The sequence below is a fragment of the Macrotis lagotis genome, chromosome 1 (genome assembly GCF_037893015.1).
Source record: "Macrotis lagotis isolate mMagLag1 chromosome 1, bilby.v1.9.chrom.fasta, whole genome shotgun sequence".
Classification (NCBI taxonomy): Eukaryota; Metazoa; Chordata; class Mammalia; order Peramelemorphia; family Peramelidae; genus Macrotis; species Macrotis lagotis.
The window spans coordinates 878,077,767-878,098,610 of NC_133658.1; the positions used below are offsets into that span (position 1 = coordinate 878,077,767).

Consider the following 20,844-nt stretch of genomic DNA (forward strand, 5'->3'; position numbering starts at 1 on the left):
GATGGTTGGATTTCTGGGAGTCCATGAACTTGGGTGGGAAAAAAATTATAGCTTTATTTTCACTAGCCTCTAATCAAATTTAAAAATTTCCTTCACTTATTTAAGAATGCTGTCCTACAAACTGATCTACAGACTGCCAAAGGGGTCCAAAGCACGAAAAAAGGTAAGAACTCTTGCTCTAGATAATGATTTATCCCATTGACCCTTTGGACAATGGGGTCATAGTTGCTTGGAGAGAGGGATTTCTACATGAACTGCAGAAGGTCCCTTCCAATTCCCAATTCATACTGCTTTTTTAAGTGGAGACAGACCTCAAACTGAAGTATCAAGAATAGATTTAGAGATAAAAGTGACCTTAGAGGTCACTCTCTCATTTAACCAATGAGGAAACTGAGGTCCTAGCTAAACAACTTTTTTCAGGGTCACATAGCTGTTAAATGTCAGCGATGGGATCAAAGGCTCACGAAAGGGGTCTTAGTTCAATAAGACTAGCTACTCCAACCTCTTTGTTTGACAAATGAAGAACCTGAAGTCCAAAGGGCTTAGCTATATTGTCCGAAGTCATACAAGTAATAAGTTACATGGATTGTGAATTTAGAAATGGAAAGACTCTTCACCCAATAAGTGAGCTGCTCCAATACAGTTATTTAACACAAAAAAGCAACACCAAAGAGTTAGTTAAGTTTCTTGTCTAAAGGTCAGAAAGTTAATGTCAGGGATGGGATTTGAACCACATTCCTCCAAATCCCAAATTTTTTCCCAACAACATACCTGTCTTTTCATGCTAAGTCCCATGTCCTACCCATTATATCATTCACCATACCAAATTGTACAAAGAAATGACATGGAAACTTTGTTGGTATAACTTTATAGTTTGGAGCATGTAGTTTGCCACCCCAGGATGGTGGCTAACCACAGGGAGTGCTAGGCAGGCTCAGGAGGAGCTACCTCTACTCCTCACCCCTTTTCCCAAGCCCAGTCTCTCCCTCCCTCTGGCAAGTTCATGGGAGGGAATGGTGAAGAATGATGAGGTCAGACTGAGGAGGTCCTAAAGAATTCCTGGCTGACTTGCTTATTTTCTCTGGGTGCTCAGTCCTTCATCATTGGAGATGGGATAGGGGAACACTTGGTACTTATGGAGTGGTTGCAATTTGATTTCTAGAGGATTGGGCAGGTCATTACCAAGTAGAGATAGCAGGCTGTCCAGTGTAGAGATTCAGCACTAGTTGCCAGTGGACAGTGTCAATGTTACCAACTACCCCCTCTTTTCTAACCTTCACCCTCACATACAAAGTAGGAATGACCATAGAAATCTCCCTGAGTGACCAGGATGAATCAATTCTAAACGCGTAAGTTATCTTAGACATCTTTAAAGGATATCTCCATTGGTACAGCTAGATGCTCTACACTACTGGAACAGGCAAAGTTGGGGACTCTCACCAGTGAGGCACTTCTAACAAAATGTGGAGTTTCAGGGAATACTGGTCTCTATTGAAACATGTGCTATGCTATGCAGTTAAGATGATGACTGGGGCTAGTGACCAAGGGGACAATGATGATGAAAGGTAGCATTTATACAGTATTTTAAAATTTGTGGAACACCATAAAATTATCTCATTTGATCCTCATTGGAGAGCCATCAGAGGGAGATGCTTTTTTATTTCTCTAAGTGACTTGCTCAAGGTCTCACAGAAAGTGTCTGAGACTGGGGGGGGGTGTGGAGAAAGAGAATAAGCATTTATATTTAATGCCTCCTTTGTGTAAGGGAGTGTGATTTATCTCATTTGTTTAGATTTAAACTCAAATGGTCCTGACGATCCATTTCATCACCTAGCTCTCTCTAACAGGGATGGGGAACCTTTTTTCTGTCAAGGTCCATTTGGATATTTATAGTATCATTTGCAGGCTATATTTGGTCAAACATTTAATTAATTCACCCATAAAAAGCAACTAGTTTTATTGAACTTCAAGTATGGTCTGCAGTTGCCTTGGTAACGTCAGACTAGTATGGTCCTAGAGTCAGAGGGTCTCTGCTCCTGGTCTAGGATAACATATTAAAAAAAACCCAAGAACAACGAAGAAGGGATATGGGGTGAGCATAACTCTTTAAGGAAGCCCCAGGCAGGATCCCATTCAGAATGCAAGAATGCCCACATCAGTTTCCCAAGAAATCTTCTAGTTCATTTCCCTTATTGCTTTCCAACCCTTCCCACTCAAATCCATATGGAATCACTTGAAAGCAGTAGTGGGGGCCCCCAGATGTGGCAACATCCATGCAAGTGGGAAAAATTCCATAGCTTTGCAAATGTATTCTCAACTATCCCACAACACCTAAAGGAAGACTACTAGAATGCTTTAGCTGAGAGGGTCTTAGAACCCAGAAAGTCAGAGATGAAGGGGGCTCTTAGATCAGATTTTCAAAGCTGGGAGGGAACTTAGAAAACAAAATGTCAGAGTTGAGGAGGCGCCTTAGAATCCAGAATGTCAGAGCAGGGAGGGCTCTTAGCACAGGGAATGTCAGAGCTGTCATCACAGGATGTCTACTCTTTCAATTTACCACTGAGGGAATTATTTGGTGAAGCTAGTTAACTTGTCCAGGTAGGCAGTCATGGGAGAGCCCCAAGTTGGACTCATCTTCTCCTACAGTAGCCAGGCTACTCTAAATCTTGGAATTTAATATAACTAACAACTATTATGCAAAATTCCCAGGACCAAGCAGTGAGAGAAATTCAGGTCTAGATAAAGCAAGTCTCTTCCTTAAGGTCTCTTCCATAAGAATGGAAGCTTGAGAGCTCAGATCCATACACTTTGCACTGTGTATCCCTTCTACTTGGTATGGCAAACCACTCTAGTATCTCTACCAAGAAAACTCCCCAAAAGGGGTCATGAAGAGGGGGACATAAATGAAAACTACTGAGGCACTTAAATTCTTATTGATTGATTAAGGAATGTCATATATCGTTTAGAGAAGAATGAAAAACCTAGGTTCAAATCCTGCCCCTTACACTTATTATCTGTGGGATCACCCATTGATCAAAACCTCACTGAGCCTCAGTTTCTTCATCCATAAAAGGTGAATGAGGGGAGTTAGGTGGCACAGTGGATAGAGCACTGACCCTGGAATCAGGAGGATCTGAGTTCAAATTTGGCCTCAGACACTTAATAATAACCTAGATATGTGACCTTGGACAAGTCACTTAACCCCATTGCCTTGCAAAAAAATATTTTAAAAAAACAAGGTGGATCATAATAGCAACTCCCTTCACAGGACTGTTTTAAGAACAAAATGAAAATATACAGAAAGTACTTTGCAAAACTTAAAGTGTTGTAAGTGCCAGCTATTATTAAGCTTACTGGCAGGATAAGTAGAATCAGAATCAATGAGACTCAAATTCGAATTCTGCCCAGACACTTATTAGCTGTGTAGTCTGGGGCAAGTGGCTTGAAATCTCTCTTTGCCTCAGTTTCCTCAACTTTAAAATAAGAGGGATTGGATTTGAAGGTCTCTAAAGTCTCTTTGAGTTCTAAGTTTATGCTCCTCGTGACCCATTCCAGAGCTTGGAATGTACCCTTAGAAGGAGTCACAGATGCAGGGTTATCTATTTACATAATCTTGGCACCAGGAACTTGCAGAGGACTCTTCAAGGCTACTGGGAGAATTGGGGAGCTGGGTTGTGCCTCTGCCCAGAAGATGCTGGCCCCATCCAGTTGGCATTTGGACATTTCCATCCAAAAGACCCAATCCGCAGGACACTGATCAGTCTCCTAGAAACCAAGGTCAGAGTTGTCACTAAGCAGGGTTGGCAAGTTAATCCAGGAAATAGGGAAAGAGGCCTGAGCAGTTGAGCAGAAGCCGGAAGAGAGCCAGGCTCCCTCTGCAAGAGAAACAAATCAGGTTGTGGAACGGCAGAGAAGACAGGGAGGGTTCAGAGTAGGCACCTTCAAGGAGACGCTGGAAAAATGAGCTTTGCCGGATCTCCTCTAGTCTTTGGTTCCAATGGACAGAGCCTGTTTCCTCCTCCTCTCTACCACCTCTCCTATTCCTCCTCAAAAATGAAACAGTGGTTCTCAAATCTAGACCTACAGAGGCTTTACAGCATTTTTACAGCAATTTGTGAGAGAGGGAGGCAGAGGCAGGTTAACTGTCCCTTTTGTACAGATGGGAGGATTGAGGTGCTCAGTCACACCATTAGAACATGCTGGATTCACAACAGTTCTTTCTACTATGCCAAATCCCCTTCTGGCTCCCAGAATGCCCTAAGGATGGCATCCTGCCCCCTCTCTTTCAAACTGCCCTTAAGACAATGTAGGCTCACATAAGCCTTAAGATTGGAAGGGACCTTAGAGAACATAAGATTATAGAACTAGGGGCAGCTAAGTGGCACAGTGGATAGAGCACTGGCCCTGGAGTCAGGAGGACCTGAGTTCAAATCTGACCTCAGACACTTAATAATGACCTAGCTGTGTGGCCTTGGGCAAGCCACTTAACCCCACTGCCTTGCAAAAAAAACCAAAAAAGGTCCTTCTCCTAAGATTATAGAACTAGCACCGGGAGAGATCTCAGAGGACAGCTGTCTAGGACCTCCACTCCTTTTACAGCTGAAGAAACTGAGGCCCAGGGAGGCTAAGCTACTTGTCCAAGATCATGAAGGGAATTAAGTGGCAGAGATAGGCTTCACATTCAGGTCTCATACATGTGAGTTCAGTATTTTTCTACCACATGACTAGACAATATATCATAAATCCTTAATTTTTCTGATGGCAAAGTGGAGGCCAACAAAGGTGACTTGCCCAAGGTAATGCTGACTATAAGGATCTTAGGCAGGATTCAAACTCAGGTCTTCTGATTTGAAATCCATCACTCTATCTGTTGCCCAAACACCCAGTCAGATACTGAAGAAACATTTTCCCTTCCCTTGATTCTACTAGATAAACAACATGTAGGAGAAAATGCAAACTAGATACAGAGTAAATGCAAAATCATTTCAGGAGGTGACATCAGCTAGAGGAGAGGAAATGGGAGGAATGGAGATCAGATCACCTCACATGGAAGGTGACACCTGAGCTGTGCTTTGGAATTCAAAGAGATAGATGGGAGGAGCAGGGACTGGGGGGTGGGCAGGAGAGGGCATTCCAGGCAGGGAGGATGTGCAAAGGTCTGGCAATGGGAGATATAACTGTTGTATACAAGGACAAATAAATCAGTTTGGCTAGAACATAGAATGCATGAAGGTGAGGGGTTCACTTGAACAAGGTAGTAATAGCAAAGGCAGGATATAAACCTAGGTCTTCTGCCTCCACCTTTGCCAGGTGGTGATGAAAAAGGGAAAGCAAATATTTAGAGAACAGTCTGAAACCAGGCCAGAATCAGGGCTCCTAATTCATCCCCTAGACACCAGTGACCCTAGGGAGCAAGAGGGAGTTCTGGAAGGTGAACCTTCCCTTATTTGCCTTCTGGAAGAATAACTAGCAAGAGAGAATAAAAAGTCAGAGCCCAGATCACAAAAAGCAGAATTATTCTTAACAGAATATAAAGGTTGGTGAAATATGTGATGGGCGGGGGGTGCTCAATTAGATCATCCCTTTGGTCACTGCATTTCATGTCATTGAGTGGCCAGGATGGAAAGGCTACTCAGACAGCTAGGAGGGAAGGTTCTATTCTATCCTGCTGCAGTCCCATCCTTCAACTCTTCAGGATCATCCTGGGTTGAGGTTACGGTATGTGCCCCAATTATCCTGTGCCTGCTTGGGTGGAACCCCAGGCCAGCTAACAATCTAATCCAGGACATATTAGGCATTTTAATAAATATACATGGACAAAATGCATGCCCAACTTCAAGCCAGCTAATACTCCAATGTTCAGCAGACAGCAGGTACTTAATAAACATTTGATGATATTTATTCTTTGTTCTCAGAGAAGACCATGACATCAGGGAGGTGACACCATGACAAGCCCCTGAATTGGATTTGAGTTAAGAGGTGCTACATTAAGTCACCAATCTCACTTTCTCCTCCAGAGTCATCTGGGTCCAGTGGCCAGATATGAATCAGGAAGACTGGAGATGACCCTGGATGCAAGACAGTCAATGTTAAGTGACTTGTCCAGGGTCATACAGCTAGTTAATGTCTGAGGCCAGACTTTGAACTCAGGTCCTGCTGACTCCTGGCTAGCCAACACTCTAATGCAGTGTTCAACACTGAACAAATTATTAAGCAATTGTAGCCATCATATTCAATGTTGGAGGGGGGGGGAGATACCAAATTTATATAATATGTGAAGTGAAGAGGATGAAGAACCTTAGATTCAGAGACCATGGAATTGAATCTCTGTATTTGATAGATGAGGAAACTGAGGCAGAGATGGAAAGTGATTTGTTCCAATTTATCACAAAACTAGTTGGTGGTAGAGCCAGACCTGGAAATCAACATTTTTTATTCCAAACCCAGACTCAATCAGAAGAGGGAGACTCTCTAAGATCCACTTGCTATTCATACTTCTCAGAATCACAGATTTCTAGCCCAAAGGCTGGATGCCATCTAATTCAACCGATTCATTTAACAGATGGGAAAACTGGGGCCCAGAGTGATCAAGTTACTTTTCCAAATTCAAAGGTAAAAATAAGCATCAAAGGCAGAACCTAGAACCTTTGATTATCTAGAAGCAGTCTTTTCTTCTTTTGCTGCCTCCCTATGTCTCTAGTAAAGGGACAGATACAAATGTAGGTAATTTTGATACAATAATAAATATTAAGCTTATGGAAATCAGAAGCAATGGAAGGTCTGGTGGGGAAAAGACTATTAGAGCGTGGGCAGTAGAAAGAAAAGAAATCAAAGAAGGCTCCCTACATGGATTATACATTCAGACTTAATGATGTCTAAGGTCCTACTTGAATTCTAACATTCTGTGACACTAAGATTGATTTTATGAGCCTACACTTATTAAATGACCTTGGGTAAGTCATTGAACATTTTTAGGTTTCATTTTCTTCCTCTGTAAAGTGAAGAGAGTGGAGGATCCAGAGATCATGGAACTGAATCTATGTATTTGACAGATGAGGAAACTGAGACAGAGATGGAAAACGATATGTTCCAGTTTGTTATATCAGTAGCAGAACCAGACCTGGAAATCAACATTTTCTTTTATTTCAAACCCAAACTCAATAGGAAGAGGGAGACTTTCTAAGGTCCACTTCAGCTCTAAATTTTAGGGTGTTATCAAAGTCAGGAATGCAAAGCATCAGCTGCTGGGATGGAGGGAGAGGAAGGGAGGGAAGTCCTGTCAGTCTCCCCGGAAGCAGTGACTTATTTTGGCAGGCCCGCCTGGTCCAAGTGATTTGGTGCAATGCGGCCTTGGGAAAATATATGCACCTCTAAGTCTAAGTCTGGAGGCATGCAGTTTTTTTTTTTTTTTTTTGGTAAAATAGATAAGAAGCGTAGCCTGGCCCTGGGGTGTTCTGGATGATTCTGACATTGCTGAAATCAAAAGGAGAGAATTTGTCAGTCAGGAGGCCTCTTGGGCTTCCCAAAATACTGTGTCCTGGATGGAGATAGTGTGGCCTCATAGGGACAGAAGAGAGGAGCTTTCCATCCTCCTGGAAAATCAAAAGAAATGATCTCATCTAAGAGACAAGAAAATGGTGCCTGCCTTGGCTGGGAAACTAGTGAAGTGATAGACTTGGACAAAAAGGCATCTATTAAAAACCCAGGAATGGGGGACAGCTAGGCATTGCAGTGGATAGAGTACTAGCCTCAGAGTCAGGAGGACCTGAATTCAAATATGGTCTCAGACACTTAACAGCTGTATGACCTTGGGCAAGTCACTTAACCCCATGCCATGCAAAAACAAATGTACAAACCAAAAAAAAAATCTCAGGAATGAGCTAGAATGACTTCCTAACCAATGAAGAAACTGAGGCCCAGAGAAATTATGTGATTTGTCAGTCACAGTTGGCAGTAATTAGACTATGACCTGACCTATAAATGCTTCCATTTGGGGATGATGCCTTATCCAGATTTTTGTCTTGGCCAACAGATCACTGTATATAGAAGATATTAAAATTTTCTGGGTCTCCTGAAGATTTTCCTCCATCACTTTCCCCTAAAATATCAATTCATTTCTTAAGAGGAAGAATCACACTAACCAAGCAACCACTAATAAACATTAGCAGGGCCTTGTTGATGAGATTAGCTTACTGCCAGGAAGTTGGAAGACAGCAGTGTCCTGGGGAAAGGGACTAGGGGGTAAGGGGAAAGGAAAGATAATGAAAGACCAAGGAGGTTCCAAGGAGGAAGAGGCCTGGCTTAGATGCTGCACCAGAACCTGAACCCCAAAGAAGTTGAATAAAACACTGTATTCAAGAATAATGGTAATTAATAGTTATAAAGTGTTTTAAGGTTTGCAAAGTACTTTACATGAATTATCCCATTTCATTCACACAACTCTTAATGTCCCCATTTTACAGAAAAGGGAGGTCATCCCAAGGCAGGATTTGAATTTACGTCTTCCCAAGTCCAAGTATAGCACTCTATTCACTACTACACTTTGCTAATAATGATAATAACAATAATTGTCATCATCATCATCTCAGAAATATATCCTAAGGTCTATTCTTTAGCATCTTCCTTAATACTTTATAATGACCTAAAGTCTGTCTTCTTGCCATTTCCTTCCATTACTCCTAATTCTGTTCTCTATGGGAACAAATCTAATTCATCCTCCTTCCCCATGACAACCTTTCAGATACTTGAGGGTGGCTTATCATGTCTCTCTGGTTCTTCTCTTTTTCAGAGTAAACATCCCCTAGTTCCTTCAGTCCATCTTCATATGACCCAACTTGAGGCTCTTCCATGGTCAAAGGTTTGTAAGTGAAGGATCAGATAACAAGACTTCCTGGGGGAAAGGATGGAGGGAGAAAAACTGGACCTGGAGGAAGATGGAATGGACTTTGCCTTTCATAAGCTGTGTGATCCAGAACAAATCCCTTTAACTTTCTGCAAGTCAGTTTCCCTCTCTGTAAAATGGGATCATAGATTTAGAGATAGGAAGGACCTTAAAGGTCATCTAGTTCAATACTATCCCCCCCCACACACACACTTTTTATTTTACAGGTGAGGAAACTGAGGTCTACTGAAGTTGTGACTTGCTCAAGGTAGCTGAGGCAGAACTATGATTTGAACTCAGATCATCTGACTCTAGAACTAGTTCTCTTTTCATAACAACTTACAGATTGAACTGAAGAGTTCTAAAGTCTCTTCTAGCTAAGTTTAAGGGAGGTTCTGTAAACCCCTTGGAAGAGAGAGTTCATGGAAGTTAAAAACCCAACCCAGGCACTAGCATCCGGGGCTAGCAATGCTGAGGAAGGGCTGCCATTCACTTTGAGAAGACTTTGCAAGAGTTATGTTCTGGGGAGAGCAGCTGCTTGTTACTTCAGATTGGAAGAAGCTGCAATGACGCCCCCAAGGAATTCTCATTTGGCTTTCCAGAGCTCAGGAGAAATTTTGCTGGAGGAAGGTAGGAATTATTATAATTGCAGAAATGATAATCAGGAAAAGTTATCCTCGGAGCAAAACGGGAGACAGGAGGCCAACATAGGGAAGGAGTTGTAGAGGGCGCAGGCAGGCAATGAGCAGACATCTTCTACAAACATAAACAATCTGGCTGAGGAAAGAGATTGGGAGGAAGTTAAAAAGGATAATTACCAAGCCTGCCCCGAGATAAACAATGAATGTCAGTTTGGAAAAATTACTACAGATGATTCAAATATGCTCGCAGCTGACAGAAGGCCAGGGAGACTGATGGAGAAGGGCTGGCTGGGAAGGCTGATGAAACATGCATGCCAATGGTGATCATAGTGCTGTCCTTGAAGCTGAAGTCTAGACCCTAGGTGACTTCAGACAGGAATCTCAGAGCTGGGGAGGCAAGGACCTCAGAGGTCATCAAGATCCATCCCAAGTGGACAGTGAAAATATCACTAGATTTGGAAATAAAAGACCTAGGTTCACATTCCATTTCTGCCTCTTACTACTTATGTGAACTTAGGCAAAATATGACCTCTCTGAACCTCAGTTTCTTCATCTTTATCAGCAGCTGGGTATCCAACCTCTTTGTGTACTTTTAGGATTAGGAGCTCTACCTTTTTCCTGAGGCAGTTCCACTCCTTTCCTAGATAGTTTGTTTTTCACAGAATCATAGGACCTTAGAGGCCAGGTAGGACCTCATTCATCTAGTTCAACCCACCCCTAAATCAGAGGATACAGATTGGTTGCCATTTTCTTCCATTCATCATATTTAACTCCCAGAACAAAGTGACTCCCTTCCCTGAGCATCATTTACCACTATTCATGATCTCTATGAGAACATAAGCTTCTTGAGGGCAGGGTCTGCTTTGTAGCCTTTCAGACAGTGAATGGCACATAATGTTTTTTCAATCATTCATTTATAGGCTAGATCTAGGGTTGAAAGAATCTCAAATGTCCAACTTGTCCAGTGTTTTGCTATACCAGCAAAATGTCTGGAATATAATAGTTGCTTAACTAAATGCTTATTTTTTTAAAATCTAGCCCAACCCCCATTATATAAGGGTAGAAACTGAGTTTGTGACCTTCCCCCCCGGCTCACAGGGAGCAAAAGTGGGATCTGAAACCAGGTCTTGGGTCTCTATAGCCAGGGTGGTTCTCTCCACTCCAACATGGCTCCTTTAATCACACTTTATGAGAGGTCATTCCAGTCTAGGCTTAAAGGACTATGTTCCAATGAAACTCATTTTACCCTGGGCCAGATAGAATTCTAAGGAAGTTTTTTTTTTCCTGAGCTCAACTTTTTTATAACTGCCAGATCTTGCTCTCCAGCTCTTAGCTTGACCAGGATAGAGCTTGGTGGGGTAGAAAGACTTTTGGGTTAGAACATTTGGCTCTGAGTTTTAGCTTTACTATTTAATCCTTTCCTGTAACCTGGGGGTCTTTGGACAAGACTTTAGCTCCTAGTCTCCTAGCACTATGGGCAGAAAAGGACCTGAGGAATCACATCATACAGATGAGGAAACTATAGCTCAGGATAGGAAGTTACTTGCCCAAGGTAATCCAGACAGATAAAGGGCACAGCAGAAAGAGCAGTAGACTTGGGAATCAGGAAGATCCAGGTTCAAATTTTGTCTTGAGATATTTAGTGATCCTAGTCAAGTCATTCCTTTGGGTCTCAGTTTCCTCACCTGTACAATGAAGGAGCATACTAGATGACTTCTGAGGTTCCTTCCCTTTGAATCTAAATTCCAAAATCCAAGGACAGGTATAAGTATCTTCTTATTCTTCCAACCATCACACTAGGAAGACTGATAGCCTTGGAGCTATCAAGAATCTCAGATGCCATATATTCCATCAACTTCATTTCACCAATGAGTAAACTGAGACCCAGAGAGAAGTGATTTACTCAAGGTTGAACACTGTTAATAAATAACAGATTTGGGATCTGAACCCAGGTTCCCTCACCCCACATCCAGTAATCTTTCCACATGGTCCTATCCAGTTTTATTACTGGGGTCAATAGTTCCTACAGTAATATTACCAGAAATCTAGTATCTGAAAAAGAAATATGGTTCCTAGGGAGCCAATAATTGAAGAAGGCACAGACTGCACATCCTCTGGTTGCCTAAGTAAGGCTGAGTAAGGTGGTAGCATCTGCCATTAGGATTCACAAAACTGAATTATAGGGGCAGAATGTTCTTATTGAGTGTTTAGGGCCAAGGAAATAAGCCAAGTCCTGAGCTCTGAGGCCTTGGGAATGAGAATTGTGTGTGTTTAGTGTTGCACTTGTCCAAACTTTCACGGGATGGAAGCCTCAGGGAGCTCTCTCCCCCTTGCAGGGCCTAAAAATGATAATCATGGGTATATATATCATGAGTATTTTTATTTTGAGATCAGAGTAGAAATTCCCTGATGTTCCAACTGTGAAAGCCAATTCCACTTGGCCCAGGAAAGGCTGCCATCTTCAAAGTAATAACATGAAGCAAGGTGGGTTGGATTTTCTTCTTTCTAGAATCTTGGAACAGCAAAATTTCCCCAAAAAACCTGGATTCAAATCTCAACTTGGGTGCTGGCTATTTGAGAGTCATGGAATAGGCTATCTAGCCTCTGTTCTGCCCTCATCACCCTCTTCAACAGAATGAGGAGATTGGATGTGATATTCCCTAGGGTCATTTTCAGTTCCAAATTTATAAATCTATGGTGCTGGAAGAGAGAAAGTCTGTCAGAACTGGGAGAGATCCTGAAACAAAGAATGTCTGAGTTGAGAGAGAGACATGAGTACAGAGAAGGTCAGAGTTGAGGTGGAGATAGTAGAACACAGAATGTTAGGGCTGGAGAGATCCTAGAATATAGGATGTCAGAGTTGGGAAGAACATTAGAACACAGGATATCAGATATTGGAAGAGACTTAGAACAAAGAATGGCAGAGCTGGGAGGGCCCTTAGGATACAAGATGACTGAACAATGTCAGAAATAGAAGAAATCTTATAGGTCAATGCAAGCTAAACCTTCCTTCCTCCAGAGTAGAGTCCTGAAAAGGAAGGAAGTGAAAGCTTTTGTCCAAGGTCACAAAGTAGCCCCAAGATGGTCCCTCTTCCCCCCACCCCAGTCAATCACCTTAATCTTTTTTCTCCCCAAATCATGATTTTAATCCATTTCCCAGTGACACACAAGTTTCACAATCTCTTTAAGGATACAGTGAGCTAGCTGGTTCCTAGAGACATAGACATAAAGCTGAAAGAGGTCATCATGGGCACCTGGTCCCATTTTATAGATGAGGGAATGGAGACCCAGGGAGGGTGGGTGACTTAACCAAAGTCACACAGGTAATTAAGAGAAGAAAAGACCTTCAAAGTCCAAGTTCAGAGTTCTCTCCATTATACTCTCTTGACTTAGTTCTTACACATAACTAGTCCAGATCCCAATCCATTCCCCTGATGATTTGAGGGTCCACGTTTCTTTTCCAAAGCTGTTTCCACTCCCTGCAGACCTTAAGGAGGCTGTAAACACCACATTTTCCTACTACCAGGCCAGGGGAGTTTTCTGAATATGTATCATCCCCTCCACTGGCCCTAATGGGCAGCTTTCATCCAGCCTCTCTAATTCCCAGAAATTGGAGATGCAATCTCATCCCCACTGCCTTTTCAGCAGGGCTAATAGAAAACCGACAAGTTACTAAAGCCATTGAGATAAGCCACTACTTAAACTATATAAAAGGAAGAAAAGGGCACCCATTCGTGCAAGAGGAAAAGCAAGTTAAAAAAAAAAGAAAAAAACCATCTGGCTTGGACTGGGTGGGGGGGTGGGGGGGACTGTTTATTTCTGCTTGGAGAAAGTCTCAGGTGAGCTGACTTCTCTAGGGAAACCATCACAGTGGAAATTTCCCTTTAAAGATTCCATACTTATTATACCTGTCCGCAGCCTAGGAACCAACCAGTGAGGCAACTTCCCAAGCTTCTGCAGGGTAGATGAGGGAGGTTTATTGGGCATCTGTGTCTTTGGATAACCTTGGAATCTCAGAGTTGGAAAAGGCTTCAGAAGGGTCAGAAGCTCAGTCAGTAGACGAGAATTAAGTGCTAATAATAATACCAATAGAATGCATATAATTCATTCATGTTTCAATACCCTTTCCCTCTATTATCACACTTGGGCCTCACAACAAACCCTTGAGATGGATGCTATTTATATCTCCAGTGAACAGATGAGAAAACTAAGGTTGAGAGTTGAAGTGACTTATCCAATTCCATCATATACCTAGGAGATGGATCTGAGGCAAGATTCTAAATCAAATCTTTCTGACTTTTAAGCTTGGTTCTCTCTCTCTCTCTCTCTCTCTCTCTCTCCCCATTACCATGTGTGTGCTGGGGTAGGGGTAGGGGTGGGGGTTTACAAATGATTACATACATATAGACAGGGTGGGTAAGAGTAGATGCATTATATGTGTATGTGTATGCTGTGGTGGGATTCAGCGGTTTGGCAGAACCAATATCTAATTTTATGTTAAGTTCAGCAAACTGGTTGTTAATTTATTTGAATCCCACCAATGTGTGTATGTATGAACATTATATCTATATCTATATGTGTCTATGAGCATATGCTCATCTCAATTAGCATCCTCATTTTATTATTGTTGGTCAGTCATTTCAGTGGTGTCTGACTCTTTGTGATCCCTTATTTGGGGGTTTTCTTGGCAAAGATATTAGAATGATTTGCCATTTCCTTCTCCAGCTCATTTGACAGATATGGAAACTGAGGCAAGCACAGTGGAGTGATTTGCCCAGAATCACACAGTTAGTAAGTGTCTAAAGTTAGAGGAAGGAAGATGAGAAGTCTTCCTGACTCCTGGCCTGGAGCTCTCTCCACTTCACCACCTAGCTGCCCTACCTTCATTTGATAGATGAAGAAATGGATTTGCCCAAGGTAAAGCCTCAGAGGTAGAATCTGAACACCAGTTATGTGGTTCCCTTTTCTCAGAACCCCACCCAAGTGGTCCAATCCACAAAATCCCCTTTATAAGATCCAAAACAAGCCCTTCCCCACCTTTATTTCCATCACAGAGGGCCTCCTCTTTATCCCCAGCCTGCCTCCTCCCTCCCCCCCTATAAAATAGGCATTTATTATACACCTAGTAGATACAATATGGATAGGTAGGTGGGGTGAATACAAAGATAAGCAGAAAAAAATTGTCCCTGCCCGTGCCTTCTTGAGATTCTTCTGTTCCAGATAAGTAAGGAAAGTAATTTAGAACAAATAAAGAATGTTGACAACTTTGCACCTGGACAATGTATTACATACATTATTAAATGAGATCATGGCTGGGATGCTAAATAAACCTCAGCCATCATTATTATTGTTACTGCCCAGATATGTGTCATCCTGCTGGGCCAAGCAAGAAGGCCACACCACCCAGGTCAGTTGGGGCTCTCTCAAACTGGCCCCTACAATCAGCTAGAAACTACTTCCTAAGTCATACCTTAGTGCTGTCTGTCAGGTAGGTGTGGAAAAATCCCACCTTCCCCTTGTAGCCATCCAGCCTCAAATCTCCAAACTGCTCTCATTTCCCCAACCCCCTCACCCAATTTGGAATTCCTTTCATCTCCTCAAACCAGTAAAGAAACTCTCGGGGAATTTCATCTGCTGGACTCCCAGGGTAAAGCCTCCATGTAACAGGGTTGAATATTTACTTCAGCCACAATTTTCACCCAAAATAGTCTTTTTTGATCTCCCCAAGAAAAAATCCTGAATCTAACCAGGAGCAATGAGAGAAACCCAGTGCCTGGCCATTGTGGAAACTATGGGGGAAGGAAGGGAGCAAAAAGGGGAGGCGGGGTGAAAAGAAGGGAGGAGGGTTAGCTGGTCTCTATACATAAGGGGCATGGAAGTAAAATGAATAGATTTCAGGAGTCCAAATCCTGGCTAAGCTTTTGACTTGGTTGTAGGAAAAAATCAGTTCCCTGTTACATGTCTCAATGTTATGCTTTAATAGAATATGGGCCAGTCATTGAACTTCTTTCAAATCAGTTTTCTCAATCAGTAAAATGGGGCTGATATCACTTACCTACATAACATAATAAAGTCAGATAAGCTTTATATAGAGCTATATAAATGTCATCATCACTATGATTATATCAACATGAGAGCTACCTTTACCAGCTCAGATTGTAGGCCGCCTACTCCCTGCCCATTCAAACTTGCCAGAGGCCTTACCTCTGGGTCTTTTAATATTTTCTGGTTGCCAGTGCAACACTGTCTGTCCATCTGTAACCTGAAACACAATGCCCCACAGGTCTGTCCCCCCCCCTTTTATAGTAGGCTCTCAATTGAAAAGGACCCCAGAGGTCATTTATTTAGCCTAATCTCCTTCTCCAGATAGAGTTGGTTTAACAAAAAGAATGCTGTGTTCATAATCCTAGGACCAGAGTTTTTTAGGGCAGTTAAGTGGTGCAGTAGATAGAGCATGGCCTTGGAGTTTGGAGGATATGAGTTTGAATACAACCTCAGTCACTTGCCACTAATTAGCTGTGTGACCTTGGGCAAGTCACTTAAACCCTGACTGCCTTGCATTCAGGGCCAGCTCCAGTTATCCAAATGGCTCCAGAGGAGGTGAGGCCCGTGACTTAGCATAGTCCCCCCTCACTCAAATCCAATTCATATGTTTGCTATAGCATCCCCTCACTGATGTCATAGTCTTCTTCAGGAATGAAGGACAAACCTTAGGACCTAAGTTCTTCTTCTTCTGTAGCTTGGACAAATCATTTATCCAACTTTCACACTTGTAAAGTATGTGAATGTATGTATGTATGTGAGTATGTAGATGTGTGTGTTTTCTCTCACTTCCAGCATATCCAAGTCATTGTGGTACAGGTGCTGTAGCCTACTTACGGCAAGTGCAGACGATATAAAGTTGCCCCAATCTGGCAACTGTGCAATGTGCAAAGTGTCAATTATAGGAATGCTCTCCTTCCGCCCTGAAGGACTGTCTGCCATGAAGGCTAATGGTGCCTTGGAGATAGGTGTTCCATCAACAGACCGTGTCATTAAGATCTTGTTGTTACAAATGCACCAGTGGCATCTACTTATATACAAGATAAATACACATCCCTGTCTGGCTACATTCTACACGATTATTTACATAATAGCACCTTCTATTTACAGGACACTTAATGACAGAACTCCGAGGGTGTATAGATGTCAGTATATTCATCACCACAAAAGGTTGTAGGTCACCAAAGAACTTAAAAACTGAGGCTCAAGAAAGGAGAACCAAGCTACCTGACCCCAGGTAGGCAGATGCCTCGGCCTAATTAACCCCTCCCTTCAATCTTGAGGAAATCCATGTTTGTGTCAGTGTCCCCTCAATCATCAGACACCCTAGTTAATTAATGTCTACTTATTCCTAGTATCTGCATCTTCACTCACCCACATACCTACACAGACAAGGCATGATCATGATCTCTATTCTGCCATTATCCCTATTGTTAGGCCTCCATGAACCAGAGTTTCAAAATTCTCTCTGATCACAAACAATTCCTATATCCCCAGCATTTAAAAAACAACCCTTTCACACAGCAAATGCCCCTCCTTCCCCCCAAAAGTTTTTTTTTGAATTAAAGTGACTTGCCCAAGTTAACAGAGTCGGAAGCCAAACTTTCAGTTTCCTTCTCTGTAAAATGGAGATGACAATAACACCTACCTCTTAGGGTTTTTGTGAGGATAAAATAAGCACAATGTCTAGCACCCAGTAGAATACTTTTAAAAAACTTTTTTTTCAAAAAATTCAGGATTGTTTCCACTTTCCTGCAGAGGAGATGGGGGAAACTGAGGTACCAGATAAGGAATAAACTTTCCCACCTATGGTTTCCTAATATTAGGGACCCCCCCCAATCTGTAGTATTTCTAGGTTTACAAAGCATCCTATCATCTCTATTTTATAGATGGAGGAACCAAGGTACAGAACTGTTACAGGATTTGTCCAAGGGACTATACTGATAGCAAATCCAGGAAATAGCATTTAAATTCAAGCTTTCCAATTCAATCTTTCCATTATCCTACATAGTCTGGGCAGTAGATACAGGGGGTAGTTAGATGGTTCAGTGAATGGACCACCAGCCCTGGAGTCAGAAGGATCTGGGTTCAAATTCAGCCTCAGACACCTAATACTTACTGTGTGACCTTGGACAAGTCACTTAACCCCCATTGCCTTGCAAAAATCCAAAAAAAAAAAACCCCGAGGTACAGCCCCTTCTCTAGGAGTATGGAGGTCCACAGATGTACCTACATGACATCAGATTTTTATTACATCTAGTAACAGATTTTGCTGATTTTCCACCTCTTCTTCCTTTTTTCTGTCCTTTGGTTTACCTACTCCTCTAGGAGGAGTTGTAGAGAGGAATATAATGGGGAGAAATGTAAAGATATAAAGTCATATATATACACATATATATGAAAAGACAAAGATATACAAAAGCTATAAACAACTTCAAAATCTGAATAATACATTTTTTTAAGTGAGGAGGAGAGATCTCATTCTCTTTCTATTGGTCCTATGATATTTCTATTCAGTAGAAGCAGTAGAAATGGAAATGAAACCTTGAAATGAAAGCAGACATTTCTATACCTTTGTGCTTTGGCTGCTTGGAGAGGTAAAGGTTTTGAGTGGTTTGGACCAGACTCAGGTGTCTTCCTTGTGTACAGGAAAGCCACATACTTTCTCTCTTTCTCTTTCTCTCTCTCTCTCTCTCTCTCTCTCTCTCTCTCTCTCTCTCTCTCTCTCTCTCTCTCTCTCTCTCTCTCTCTCTCTCTCTCTCCCCTAGGTTACTGCAGCATTCCTTGGTAGTACAGGGATCACAAATCTCTGCCAGACCCAGGAAGGGAGGGAGGGAGGGAAGGAGAGACCAAATGAGGGGAGGATGGGAGGATGGGCTCCTTTGCAAGAGGCCAAGCCACTGCTGCCCTCTGTCTCCTAAAAAATGTCCCAACAGTGCAAGTTTCCTGCCTAGGTCTCTCCAGGATTGCAGAAGTGACTGTTCCCTGGGAAAGTCCATTCCTGAGCCAGTCTTTCCATAGGAATGGTCTCATTCAGAGTTCACCAGAATCACCAATAGTACTTCAGCATTTCAGTTGCTCCTAGAAACAGACCAATGTGGAAGCCAATCTGGGCTTGGCTGTGGGCAGATAGGACTAGTCTCTGCAGTAGGAAAAGAGGTCTGAGGGCCCTTATCCCTGGAGAGCAGAGCAGCCTAGACAGGTTAGGGCTTGAGGCTTCCAAACTAACTTCCCTCACTTAAAAGGAAAGAATTAAAAGCCCTGGTAATGCCAGGAAATCTTTCACCACTGGAATACCAGGCAAAACTTCAAAGATGGATTATGCTTTAGGGTGAAAAAAAATACTGGTTATAGGGGGTCAGAGAAGCTGAAGTCAGGTTCCAGTTGTGCCAGGGTCTCCCTATTTGACCTTGGGCAAGTAACTTGACTTCTCTAGAGCCAGTTTTGCCATCTGTCAAATGAGTAGGTTAAATTAGACAGCTTCTAAGGCATTACAACACCCTCCCCTCTATCCCCCAACTCTGACATTTTCTAGGCTGAGGTTCCCTCCCACCTCTCCCATTCTATATTCTAAGGTTCCACTAGCTCTGACATTTTGGGTCCTAAGGGCCCTCTAAACTCTGAAAACCTGTGATCCAAGGTTCCTCCCAGTTTTGACATTCTGTGTTCTAAGGGACCTCTCGACTCTGAAAATCTGTGTTCTAAAGTTTCTCCCCACTTGGACAGTCTATGTTCCGAGGTTCCCTCCAGTGAGAACATTGTCTTTTCTAGATTCCTTCCTAGCTCTGGCATTCTGCATTCTATAAACCTCCCCGGAGCCTTGTCCTATGGCTAAGTTGCTTCCTCCATATAAAATCATGAGACCATTAGACATGAACAGACACATCAGATCCAAGGGAAGAGATGGCAAGGAAACAGACCATGTCACTGCATGGTCCAAGCAAGTTCAACTGAGATCATTCTAAAAGCTAAAATGTGTCTTCTATGCTTTTGGCAAATTTTAGCAAGAACTCTACAATTTGAGCACTGCAAGCTTCTCTTCCTGTGTTCTTAGATCTCCAAGGAGCCCAACTACTAAAGAGATACACCTATTTCTCCACTTCAGACAAATGAGAACCAACTTCTGCTTGCGGATGACAGTGGGCTCTTTTGAATCATTTCTGGACCCACTAAAGTTATTGGGAGTTATTGGGACCTTAACTTCTCTCCTGCTCCATTTCTCTTTTTCAACACATTCCCTCTAGCAGGGAAAGAAAAGAGTTCTGTAATGTTGAAATCCAGCCAGAACTTAAGAGTCCAAGAAGCTGTCTTTGAATGCCATTTCTACTACTTACTACCTGGGGCAAAACTGGAGAGGGACTTAGAGGTCATCTATTCCATGAGTCTCAGTTTCCCTCGCTTTTCAATGAGAGGATTTTATCATTTCATAGGTTTGGAACTGGACAGAGGGGCTTAGAGGTCATCTAATCCATGGAACTGTTTCTCTTTCTGTTCATCATCTCATAGGTTAGGAACTGGACAGGGACTTGGAGGTCATTCTGATGTGCCCTTCATTCTAGAAGAAGACCATGACATCAGGGGATGCGATGTCATGATACACACATGAAATGGATTTCAGTGGGGGGACTGTGCTAAGTCACCAGCCTCACTTTTTCCTCCAGAGTCCTTCATGGAGGAAGCAACTTAGCCATAGGTCAAGGGGATCTCCAGGGGAGGCTTATAGAATACAGAATGCCAGAGCTGGGAAGAAATCTTGGAAAGAGAATGTTCTCACTGGAGGGGACCTCGGAACATGGACTGTCTAAGTGGGGAGAAATTTTAGGACACAGATTTTCATGGGTTCAGTGACCAGATATGAATCAGGATTGACTGGAGATAGCCCTGGATGCGAGGCCATCAGGGTGAAGTGACTTGCCCAAGGTCACATACCTAGTGTCAAGTATCTGACGCTGGATTTGAACTCCTGTCCTCTTGACTCCAAGGCCAGCTCTATCCATTGGGTTACCTGGCTGCCCTAGCCCATTCTACAGATGAGCACACTGAGGCTCGGCGGCACCGAGTGGCTTACCAAGTCCCACAAGCGAGACAGCCTGGGCCGGAGCTCCGCTCTCTGTCACCAGCTAGGTCCCTTCCAGCCCTGAAGCTGGGCTCCAACGGCCTCTGTCCTCGGCCCGGAGCGGCCTGGCGGTCGCCCTCCCTGCTCTCTGCTTCCTCTCCCCGGCACCTGGGGATGAGCTCGCCAGCCGGGAGGGGGTCCGAGCCTCGCTCGGACCCATGCCC

The 20,844-nt window shown here is 43.0% G+C and overlaps 1 protein-coding gene across 4 annotated transcripts in view; it reads right to left on the reverse strand.

Annotated features, from left to right (window-relative positions):
• Positions 1-20,844, reverse strand: part of KAZN (kazrin, periplakin interacting protein) — a 623,945-nt gene that overhangs the window by 203,966 nt on the left and 399,135 nt on the right. Inside the window, exon 1 of one of the 4 annotated variants that reach the window (XM_074218385.1) lies at positions 20,633-20,725. The exons of the other annotated variants lie outside the window; for them this stretch is intronic. The gene's annotated coding sequence lies outside the window, so the exon portion shown is untranslated. Of the gene's footprint in view, positions 1-20,632; positions 20,726-20,844 lie in introns of those variants that run through there. 4 annotated transcript variants of the gene reach the window in all.